The sequence below is a fragment of the Solanum dulcamara genome, chromosome 7, assembly GCF_947179165.1.
Source record: "Solanum dulcamara chromosome 7, daSolDulc1.2, whole genome shotgun sequence".
NCBI lineage: Eukaryota > Viridiplantae > Streptophyta > Magnoliopsida > Solanales > Solanaceae > Solanum > Solanum dulcamara.
Genome location: NC_077243.1, coordinates 61586929 through 61599165, shown reverse-complemented (window position 1 = coordinate 61599165; position 12237 = coordinate 61586929). Strand labels below are relative to the sequence as shown.

General features: G+C 35.8%; 2 pseudogenes; one reads left to right on the top strand and one right to left on the bottom strand.

Moving 5' to 3' along the window:
- The first annotated feature begins 267 nt into the window (after positions 1-267).
- Positions 268-3253, top strand: LOC129894777 (uncharacterized; annotated as a pseudogene).
- LOC129894775 (uncharacterized) lies at positions 2641-6363 on the bottom strand (annotated as a pseudogene).
- Between the last annotated feature and the right edge of the window lie 5874 nt (positions 6364-12237).

The following is a 12237-nucleotide window of genomic DNA, read 5'->3' as shown; positions in this document are numbered from 1 at the left end:
TTGTGGAGATTATGGGAGTGTCTTAAAAAGAGAAGGCAGAATTGGCGGCCTACCAACTCAAATGTGCCGCTCAAGTGTGGTACAATCAATGGAAGGCTGAAAGGGTAGAAGAGGGTCCCATAGGTTGGGAAAAGTTCAAAGTTGCATTTCTTGATCACTTCTTCCCACTTGAGTTAAGGGAGATGAAGGCGTTTGAATTCATAAACCTCAAGCAAGGAAATATGAGTATAAGGGAGAATGCCCTCAAGTTCACAAAGTTTTTCAAATATGGAGGCTCCATCCTTGGTAGCCGACTCTCGTGCACAAATGACTAAGTTTATTTTGTTGGTGTCAAATTTGGTGATGAAGGAATGCCGAACTGCTATGCTCATTAAGGAGATGGACATCTCTAGGCTCATGACCTATGTCGAGCAAATTGAAGTAGAGAAGCTTAAGGAGAGGGATGTAAGGGAGTCCAAGAGGGCACATTTTGAAAGTGGATTCTCAAAACAAATCCAGTGGTGGTAATGGTCATTTCCGACAAGGCCAAAAGTTTCAAGGCTAAGGTTCTTCAAATACTCTGGCCCCAAAATTTGAGAAGGACAAGGTGGCAAATCCTAAGGCACAAGGTGGAGCTGCAGGAGGTCAAGTTATTTCTCCATGTAAGAAGTATGGGAAAAACTATAGAGGAGATTGCTTAGCGGGGTTGGATGTTTGTTTCGGGTGTGGAAAATCCAATCATCATGAAAGAGAGTGTAGGGGTGGGACTAGGCCCCAAGTTCAGACTCAAGCTACCAATTTTTTGGATCAGTGTCCTACTACTTCAGGTAGCGGTCGACACCAAAACAAATTTTATGTCTTTCAGACTCGTCAGGAGTTAGAGGAATCCCCTGATGTTGTGACTGGTATTTTAAAAGTGTTTGACTTTGATGTTTATGCATTATTAGATCTAGGTGCTACTTTATCATTTGTTACCACTACTACATATTAGGCTTTTAGCCACCCCTGTAAAGTGTGGCCTAAAATAGCAAAAAGTGTGGCCTTTCATGAAAGGCTACGCTTTTTAACTTTAGGCAACACTTTTTAGGGGTAGCCTAAAGAAGCATAACCTTTGACATAAGACCACACTTTTCAATTGACGCCATAGTAGCTACACTTACAAAGCTTGACGGATGAGGTATAAAAGCCACGCTTTGTAGCATTTCATTAGTAACACTTTTATTTGATATAACTACACTTTAAAGTGTGTCCTTTTCTTTGCTATCGATCACACTTTAAAGGAGTCGCCTTTAGTATCTCTTGTACAACAAAAACTTTTAAAGTGTAACCTTTTCTTTTGTTCAATTTATAATTGATAATCAATAAGCCACTCATTGGACGTCCCTATAGCCACACTTTTGAAGTGTGGCGATGTTGTGTAGAATTTTTGTAGCCACAATTTCAAATTGTTACAATAATAATTTTTATTTGCGCGCATATATTCACTAATCACATAATTAAATATATAAATGATCTCAAGAACCAAATTAGCGAATAAATAATTCTAAGGTATAGATTTTCAATAAACTTCGAGAAACGTGTCTTGTACAACCCATACTTAGAAAGTAATAGTCTCAAGATGGCTACTAGCAATAAATTCCACAAAACCAAATGCATTCAAGCATATATAACAATAGTAGAAACACTCTTCATCGTTCACTACAATATCGAGTTTACTTGTGACCACAATTCAAATTCAATCGTCTGTATTTTCCTGCACATTCAAAATAAAATTATAAGTTAAAAAAATAATGCTCAATACTAGGCATGGTTAACAGTACTTTCCCAGCCCCTTTCCATCAATGAAATCCCTGGTGCATATATAGTAGTTTTTGATGGAGAAATTCCTATCTGTATCTATTAGGCCAAATGCGCCAAAAAATCTAAGTACACAGTACAAGAAACATTTGTTCTCCCCATTTCTTCTTAATAGGAGTCACTAGTTTCAACATGACCATATCAAATACAAGAGCCCGACATAATTTATACTCATAGAATACTACAGAAAACAGTAATATAATCAGCACTAGAAGATCAAGATTTAAAGTACTTTTGTAAGTTGTGTGACAAAAGGTATCCATGTGGGAAGTCATTTGGTGGTCACATGAGGTCCCATGTACTAGTAAAGGAAAAGGTTGAGTTCAAACAGAAAAAGTTGCAATCTTGGATTGATGGTGGGAAGAATAATAGCAAGAGTGATCATAAATGACAGTTTGAATTAAGTGAACATTCTGGTTATGGTCTTAAGAGACAATCCCAAGAAAACATGGAGGGATTCTGATTCGAGGTCTCCTTTGTTGCCTCGGGACAGTGTTTGTCAGCAATGTGGTAAGGTGTTTCAATCACTGAAAGCTTTGTGTGGCCATATGGCATGTTACTAGGGAAAAGAAAGGGGAGGGTGGAAAGATGATCACTCGTGGACTAGTGAAAACAAGAATCTGTTGGTGGACAACAACTCAGATACTGAAGCCGAGGAGCAGATCAAATACTAAAAGGTATAATAGACTTGTAGCTAAGTCTTCCTCTTTTTGTTTGGTTAACAATAGAAGTGTTTCGTCATCTGTTTCTGAGATTGATGAGCAAGATCAAGAGGAAGTAGCTAAGTGTTTGATGATGTTTTTTTTTTTTTTTTTTTTTATGGGAACAGACCCTACACGAGGCTCCCACCTCTCGTGCACAGTCAGTGTGTTTGATGATGTTGTCTATGGATTCTGGGATTTGGAATGGTGTCAATTCAGTTGTTGAGTATAACAGAAATGAGGAATGGTTCAACCAAAGAATATAAATATGATAGCTATGGAATGGCTTCAAATTTGGTTAAGAGTGAATCATGAAAGAGAACTAAGGATAGTTCTTATGACCCAGAATTAGGATATGAGTCGTCGTTTGGGAAGATAAAGCTTGGTTTTAAAGGTCTTGAAGGATGCAAACATACTAAGAAGAAGAAAAAGTATGAGTGCTTCAACTGCAAGAAGACCATAGAATCTTACGTGACTCAAATTAGATGGTACTGGTACTGAAAACAGAACTCGTAGTGGCTATTAAATTGTTATTTCATACACTAATGATATATCACTGTAAGTAACTACAACAAAATCCAATTTTCAAACAACTGTTGGAGTAAATAACACAACTGGTAGTTAGAATGTCAAAAGCTTCATGTCAAGCTTCCAGAACTGCTTTGTACCAGCGTCAGAGGTACAAAGGCCAGACATACAGAAGAAAGGTGATATAAGACTGCTGAGTTAAGATACCTACAATCACACATACAAGAGAATATACTCCTCGTATCCAACCAGGTTATCCATTCCAGTTCACAAATTTTATATGTAAAATGAGGATGAATAGTAGTAAGTACAGAAAATAAAACAATTCCTTTTGTTGAATTCAGAACCTTTCAGATCACATGCATGCATAAAATTTTATCAATATCAAACAGAAACTCAGAAGACAGAATTGTTTAAGGAAACAAAAAAAACAGAAGAGGGGGCTCCAAATTTCTAATTCAAAATCTCTTATTTCTCAACTACTTTACATTAATCAAGCTCTGCCTGAAGAATTTCACCAAAAGATTTACTGTAAACACAAGGCAAATGATAAGCTTTAGATTGACAAGTGTCTTGACATAGAGGCAGATCCAAAATTTGAACTTTATGGGTTCGAATTTGGTATTTTACCACAATTTATTTGATTTTCTAGGTTCAGAATCAGTTATTTGTACTCAGTAAAAGAATTACTAACACATATACAGGGTCCGAGAAAAAGCTACTAGCTTCGAATGAACCATAAATTGCACTCCACATCCACCCCTGCCTTGACATCTCATAGCACCTTAACATACAACCCATCGATTCTCAAATTTACGTAACTGTATTTAGTAAAGAATCCCTTGAGAACATGAAGTGAAAATTGTTTTAACATGAAGTCAGAACATCTTGTTTTATAATTAAGTTTCTTGTGAATATGAAAGATGAACTACCTTTTGCAAAACCGAAATGTGAGTTGACCCGGAATAATGTGGAAGATTTTGGCCTCTTAGAGCTTGTGCACTACTTGCATCAACAGGTGAGGCAAGGTTAGATCCGACACACCCTAGTAAATCTCGAACATTCAATCCAGGATTATTTTGGAGCACTTGACTAAATAAATATCGCATTTCTGCTCTCATTTCATTCATTTCTTCCTTTAGAGAAGTGATTTCATTGGCATGCTTTTGTTTAAGTTTGTTTGTTTCCTCATCTTTTTTCAGACAACTTGCTGTCACTGATCTACCATAGCATCTAAGTCAACCAGACTGCTCCTTTCCAACCACTGCCCTAAATGCATCATCTGCTGTTTCTCCAGAATTTTGGTGATTCTTAAGTGCAGCCTGTCAAAAGAAATTGACATCAATAACTAACTCTAAGTACCATTTGTTTTTCAGCCAAGATGAGTTTATGATTCATTTAGTTCACTTTAATTGTCGTCCCTTTTGAAAAAACAGTCCAGCAACCCAAGTATTATAAAATAAAATTATCATCCCCTCCCCACAAAATCAACGGTCCTACAATAGCGATCAAGAACAGAACAAAATCTAATATCTTTTCCCAACAAACAATTCAGTGACATCGACAAAGAATTGATTTTTTTTTATCATTCCCTCCTAGCAAACAGTACAACGACTACTACCAAGAATGTAAAAATATTAGCATACCCTCCAACAAATAGGTCAGTTACTGCGATCAAGAAGTTAAAAGGAAAAATATTTGACATCTCCTCGCACCAGCAGAAGAACAAGAAGAAGAAGACATACCTGTTACAAGACAGTGGAGTCACACGCTCCATATTATAAAAATTGAAAGTCTGAATTAAATTCACCACTAATCCTTTATAAATGACTTACTATTGCAACTTGGGCATCTGTCTGAATTTCCTTTTCCATCTTTGTACGAGTTGCAATAAACATTTCAGACTTTGATGGTTCCTCTCTGTTTTCTTTAGCTGCACGCTACAAATTATATCAAAGGAAATTAAAAACACATCAATACGTTCTGATAAAGTATGGAAAAATGAAATTTAGATTTTTTACGAAGTGTCTGGTAAGTATTACCAATGCCACGCGTACTCTTGCAAAATTAATAGGTCCCATTCAATGCCTCCATTTTTGTTTTTTTTCTCTGTTTTGAGAATTCACCTCACATATGACCTAAAATTCAATAAAAGAGATGTATTAATTAATAAATCAAAAAAACAAAGAATAAATATGGTGCAAATATGTCAAATAGTAGAAATGCACTATTTTTGGCCTGACTTGAACAGTTGGATGTTTTCAATACTCGATCAACTGGCGGAATTGAATTTCTGGTATGTCATCAGGACGTTTTCCTAGCATATCCTCAACAGCAATATTTTTATCAAAAAATCTCTCTTTAATATTTTTCTTGTGTCGTCTCCAAGCATCACAAAGATCAGTCATCACCCACTTCTCTCCTTCTATTGGAATTAGGAATTTGGACTATACAAATAAAATATGTTTAGCTTCAGTCAGTAATAAATATACAATAAAATGAACAATCTCAAAATTAATTGTTCTTACATTGATATATTCTCACATGCGCTTTTTAGTATCATTTGGCACAGCATGCCAACAAGTGTATATCAAGTTGATAAATCTAGGATTCCTTGCAATTGTTCCTATAAAGCTGGTTAAATCAGACACTACCGTATCAGTTGGTCCCACTGCTTGTCCTTTATCAAACGTCACCTCCTCTCTTTCTTCCAAACTTCTTGCGTGAATTTTCTTACATGTTATTTGTCTCGAACTTTTTTCTTCTCTGATATCCCTAGATTGATGTAATAGCCAGGAAATAAGAAATTTCTTTTATACTGAGTAATAAAATTTATAAGGTTTAAGACATACCTTTTGTAATACCATCAGTGTCAAATTCCTCTTCTATAGCACACCCGTCCTCGCCAATTTTGTTTTCATGCACAAGATCATCCAATCCTTTATTATGTTCATCAATAAAAGGATCATGCATAAATGCGAAATCATCTACTGTATGGTTATCATGTTTTGTTTCATCACCTATGTGTATCCCTTGTTTTTTTTAGAAACTGATCAAGACTAGTAGCCGGAAGGACTGACTTCCTCTTTACTTGGTTGCAGTTTGGTAACTCATGAATATCATGTTGCTTGTGTATCCCTTGTTTTTCTAGAAATTGATCAAGACGGGTGGTTGGAAGGAACGACTTCGTCTTCACCTGTCTGAAGTTTGATAGCTCTTGAATAACATGTTGTTCCTCTCCTTTACCTAGTGTTGTTCCAATCACATGTGAAGTATTAATATCTTCCTTAGAAGGCATTTGGAACCTGGAGTTGTGCATAGGAAATTCAATTTCTTTCTTTTGAATGGACTCTCCAGATTGAAATAACCTTTGCTTATTTTGTCCTTTTCCTACAATCATATGTGAAGTATAAAGCTCTTCCCTTGAAGACGATTGAATCACTGATTTTGTGCCCAAATAGTTTACTCTTTCCTTGTCATGGAATGGACTCCTCAAGATTCTTTCTTTTATGCGCTATTGGTTCATGCTCTTTCTTAGCTTTATCATTGTGCTCTTTTGCAAGTTATTCTCTCTTAATCTTAAATTTGTTGACCAATTCAGCACTTGATCGGTATTGGTCATCAGAATTCATATTTTTCAATGGACTTTGAGCTTTGTTTGGATTCAAAACCTTTTTCTTAAGTGTTGCTGCTTGAGTCATTTTTCTTGCCTTTTTTTAATCTTTTTTTTGTCCTTTTCCTATAGTAAGTACTAGTACTAATGGAAAACTTAGGGACACTAAACCAAAACATAGACAATACAAGAAAAAAGAACATCACAACCACTCGACAACATATAGACATAGCCAGAGAACTCTATACATCATTCTGGTGCACTGGATGATATACCTTACCAAATTGTTGTCAGTTTATAGACAACATGATCAAAAAGAGACAGAGTACTGTAACTCATATGTTCTGGTGTGAAACACACCAATGATGAGGAAGTGAAGGTGTATCAAATAAGGAATTATACTGCAAAGGTAGAAGTTCAACCCTCATAAATGAGAAAACATATACACTCTAGGAGAAAACATATACACTCTGGGATTTTCTGACAACTAGAGCTACAGAGAACTAACTTTAAAGAGGATTGTGCAATATAATTGAGAACAATCGTAGTGAACTCATGATTAGCTTGTAGAAAGTGAAGGGAGTAACCTACAGAGAACTAACTTCACAGAGAGCTCATTAGGATTCAACTGTTTTATCAAATAAATTTTTCTGTCACTATTTTATCAATATCAATACAAGTTTCTTCCTTATAGAAAAATAATTTAATAAAGTGAATAGATACCTATTATCACTTTGCTGCCTCTAATTTTGTTAGTCCGGGATCTTTCTTAGGATTCCATTGCCTAATAATAATAGTAAGAAAATAAATATTTAAGTAACAACAACAATTCATATTTATAGATCAGAATGCAGTTTGATAATTATATCAACAATACTGGATAGATTACTAACTTTAGTCATTTAAGTTTGTACCAACAAATAGTCAAATATAATACAAAAATAGTAAGCTAGAACTATTGCAACAGGTAGATTAAAGAAGCCACCAGAGATTACTCAACAATTGCAACAATCTCGTCTTCCACTTTCTAACAATTTAAACAATTTAAACTTTTACCTCGAGATATGAATTCCAGAATCCAATCATGATGAGCTACTGGAACCTTATATTTGGCTTTGAAAAATAATTTCACCTAGCTATGACTTTCATCTAACTAATATTTACACTACAAGATCATCACAAAAATAATAGAACTCATGGTGCATCATCTTCAAACTCTTCTTCAGACTTATCTTCAAACCCGTCCTCAGACTCGTCTTCAGGCTCATCCTCAAACTCATATTCAGACTCATCTTCAAACTCCTCTTCGGACTCAACTTCAAGTTGTTGAGCAACAAATCCCTCCGGAGGCACATTAATAATTGTTGCTGGTACATCAGTCCTTATTAAGACAACTTCACCATCATCATCTGGTATAGATGGTCCCATCAAATGTTCAGACAACTCATTTTCATAACATTGTGGGGCATTAGATTCAACTTGATCACTCATGTTAAATAAGTCTCTGGGAACAATCTTCATAACATAATGCCTATCTTGATCATATGGATCTCGCACATAGAAGCACTGGTGTACTTGAGATGCAAGCACAAAATGATCTTCCTGAGAGCATTTCTTGCTAACGTAGACATAAATAAGGCCATAAATATCTTTTTCAACCTCGTACCAATCGCACTTAAATAGGACAACCTTAAAATGACCATAATGGTCTAACTCAACTATATCAACTATTCTACCATAATAAGTCTAATCTGCATTAATCGGATTTTTATCCTTTGAACTTGCAACGCTTGTAGTTGAGGCAACTAGCGTAACACCACTATTTTGTGTTTTATGCCTTGCATCATGCTGCCTAGTATGGAATCTATATCCATTAATGAGATACCCATAATATCTTTTAGCAACTGAATTTGGTCCTCTAGACGATTGTTTTATCAGATCAGGCACATCCTCTTGCAAAGCACGAGTTTCAAACCATTGAGAGAAGTTTTGACTATGATTCTTGGGCTTACTCCATTTAGATCTTCTCAATTGATTATTAGCCTATCTCTCATGCTCTCTACACAGCAAGTATTTTTTTGGTTAAAAAGGTAAATAAAATAAGTTAAAAGTTAACTATACAAAAGGAAATAATATATTTAAATTAAAGTACCTAATATATTCTTGAACCTCATCACAATTGCCCAATAAGTATGTGTGTGCTTGAGTTAGTGACTTGTTATCCAAAATAAATGGATCGGTTTTCTTAGCTCCTAAAGGACAACCTTTGTTAGGAAACAAACTGAAAGTTGCTGCATCACCTGAGTCACATTCATCACTATTTCAAGCTCTTCTATTAAATCTTGTCTATACACCCCCATGCATATATCTAGAGCATAAAGTAAAACACTCATTCACCACATGTGTCTCTGCTATACATCCTTCTGGACGATGTCTGTTACGGATGTATGATTTGAATGTACACGTTTCTCTTTCAGGGAAATACATCCATCGGTTCTAAACTGGACCTCCTAATCTCACTTTATTCGCCAAATAAATAAGTAAATGAATCATTATATCAAAAAATGTTTGAGGATAAATTCGCTCCAACTGATTGATTGTTTCTCTAATCTCTACATCTAAGCAATCTAGTTCATCCAATGTGATAACCTTTTGACATAAACGACGGAAGAAGGAACTTAGACTAATCAAAGCAATAGCAACATGATCATGAAGGATGCTTTTAATTGGTATTGGAAGCAAGTAATGTAACATGAAATGAGTATCATGGGTCTTATAACCAGACAATTTTCTTTCATCGAGTAGGACCAAAACAGAATACTTGGAGTGCAGTTTCAGTGGTCTGCCGCGTGAGGCTGACGGGGAAGTGAGGCTTGGTACCCAGGCCATTCAAAAGAAAAGAAGCTTCAAGTACCTTGGGTCTATTATACAAGAAGATGGGGATATCGACGACGATGTTTCACACCGTATCGGTGTAGGGTGGATGAAATGGAGGCTCGCCTCCGGAGTGCTGTGTGACAAGAAAGTGCCACCAAAACTCAAAGGCAAGTTCTACAAAGTGGTAGTTAGACCGACTCTATTGTACGGGGTGGAGTGTTGGCCAATCAAGAAACTTCATGTTCAGAAGATGAACGTCGCGGAAATGCGAATGCTGCGGTGGATGTGTGGGCACACTAGGATGGATAGAATTAGGAATGAAGATATCTGAGACAAGGTGGGAGTGGCATCGGTGGAGGACAAGATGCGGAAGCGAAACTGAGATGGTTTGGGCATGTGAAGAGAAGAGACAAAGATGTTCCAGTGCGGAGGTGCGAGAGGTTGGCTATGGACGGTTTCAGGAGGGGCAAAGGGAGGCCGAAGAAGTATTGGGAAGAGGTGATTAGACATGATATGGCACAGTTGCAGCTCACCGAGGACATGACCTTAGATAGGAGACTATGGAGGACTCAGACTAAGATAGTGGGCTAGGTGGCCTATCTTTTCTCCATAGTAGTCGTAGTCACGCTCATTTGTTTATTAACATATGATTTTTGCATGGGATTACTGCTTATATTAGTTGGCCCAGTCTACTTTGGGTATCCTAGTTTATCTATAGTAGTTAATGCTCCTTTATCCCCGATCTTTCCTACCCTGACTTTATCGCTCTCATTATTCATATTATTATATTGTTTGCTATATTCCTGACTCTACTGACCTATGTCTTGTTTTTCTTGTTTCTCCTCCCTTGTTCTTCTCTCTTAAGCCGAGGGTCTTTCGAAAACAGCCGTCCTACTTTTTAAGGTGGGGATTAGGTGTGCATACACTCTACCCTCCCCAAACCCCACATGGTGGGACTATACTGGGTTTGTTGTTGTTGAGTTTCACACACTTAGATATATTGGACGCTCTACCATCAGGTAGCTTGGTTGTCTTTAAAACTCCACAAAAAACTGATTTCTCGCCATTTGTCATTGAGAAGCACGCTTTTGCAAACTTTGTTCTCTTACTATCCCCTGTATCTTTTGGATGAAGGTTCTTTCAAATTCCCATCTCTTTCAAATCATAATGAGCTTTTGCATGATCCTTTGTTTTGCCAGAAATATACAAAAGAGTTCCAAGTATACTATCAACTATTTTCTTCTCTATGTGCATTACATCAAGGTTGTGGCGTAACAAGTTGTTCTTCCAATAATGTAATTCAAAAAAGATTGACCTTTTTTTCCATGGGCCATCATTTGATCTCTTTCTCTTCTTTCCGAACATATTTTCAAAATTTTGTAAGCTATTAAGCACATCAGTTTCCTTCAATAAAGGAGGAGGAGGCCTAAATTCAGTTTTCCATTAAAAGATCTTTTGTTATATCTCCATGGATGATCCATGGGTAGAAAAACACGATGATCCATATAACACATCTTTCGACTATGTTTAAGATAATGAGAATTAGTGTCATAGTTACAACAAGGGCAAGACAACTCAGCCAACTACTATTAGTGGGTTAAACAAACTTAAATAATACTCGTCCATACAGTAAACTAACCAGTTTACACTATCTGAGTAGAATGAATGCAAAAAACGTGTTCAAATTCCCTTAGTTTTCCAATTCATGCAACTTACATTTACTTAACTAATTATTCATACCAAGTAATTTAAATTTACACAACACATATACAAGAAAATTACTAAGTTTAACTAGTTAAACATAAGCAAAGAGCTAAGTTAAACTAAGTTATTACTCAAGTCTTTCACGTCTTTTCTCTAATTCCAGAACACAAATAATACTTCGAGTAATATATAATGAGAGCTTATTGAACCCTATAAAATTTTAAAAAATACTACAATAACATGTACATTCACATGTAGAATAGAAAAGGGCAACAAAAGAAAAATTCAAACTAAAATGAATTAGGATAACCATTTTGCTTAAACTCTTTTACTTACTATCGACTTTTCTGTTCACACAACACCATTTAAATTTCAAAGAAAATCAAAGCAAGCAAGAGTAAGGATTCAAAACTCTTTTAATTAAGAATAACCAAGATAACTCTCCCGTTAACTCAATTTTAATAACTTCTAATCCTTATAAAGAAACAAAGACATGATTCTTTTTTAGTCTTCCTAGATAACATAGAAGATGTTTTGGATACAAAAGTTCATCAATTTGGATAACTTTTAGACTGCAGCCCTTTAGAATTTGGATACAGAAGTTCGTCGATTTACCTGATAACATAGAAACTTTTTAAATATAGGATAAATATTTCATCAAGGTGGAGAAAAAAATCAACAATTTCATCATATTAACCTAATAAAGTAGAAACCCTTCAGAATTTGGAATTTGTCCAGAAGTTACACAGAGAAATATTTGATTGGTTTGATTTTCCTTTGGATTTGATTTTCCTTTGGACAAGGAGAAATCCTTAATTTGTTATTTGGGAAAAGAGACATCCTTTATTATCTGAGGGTGTAATACTAATACAAGCTAGAATCAATGTTAGTCAGTCGAAGAAGCTCGAATTTCAGAAACTAGTAAAGGCGGAGCATCAGAAACGTACTACTTATATGATTGATATGAAAACCTTCATT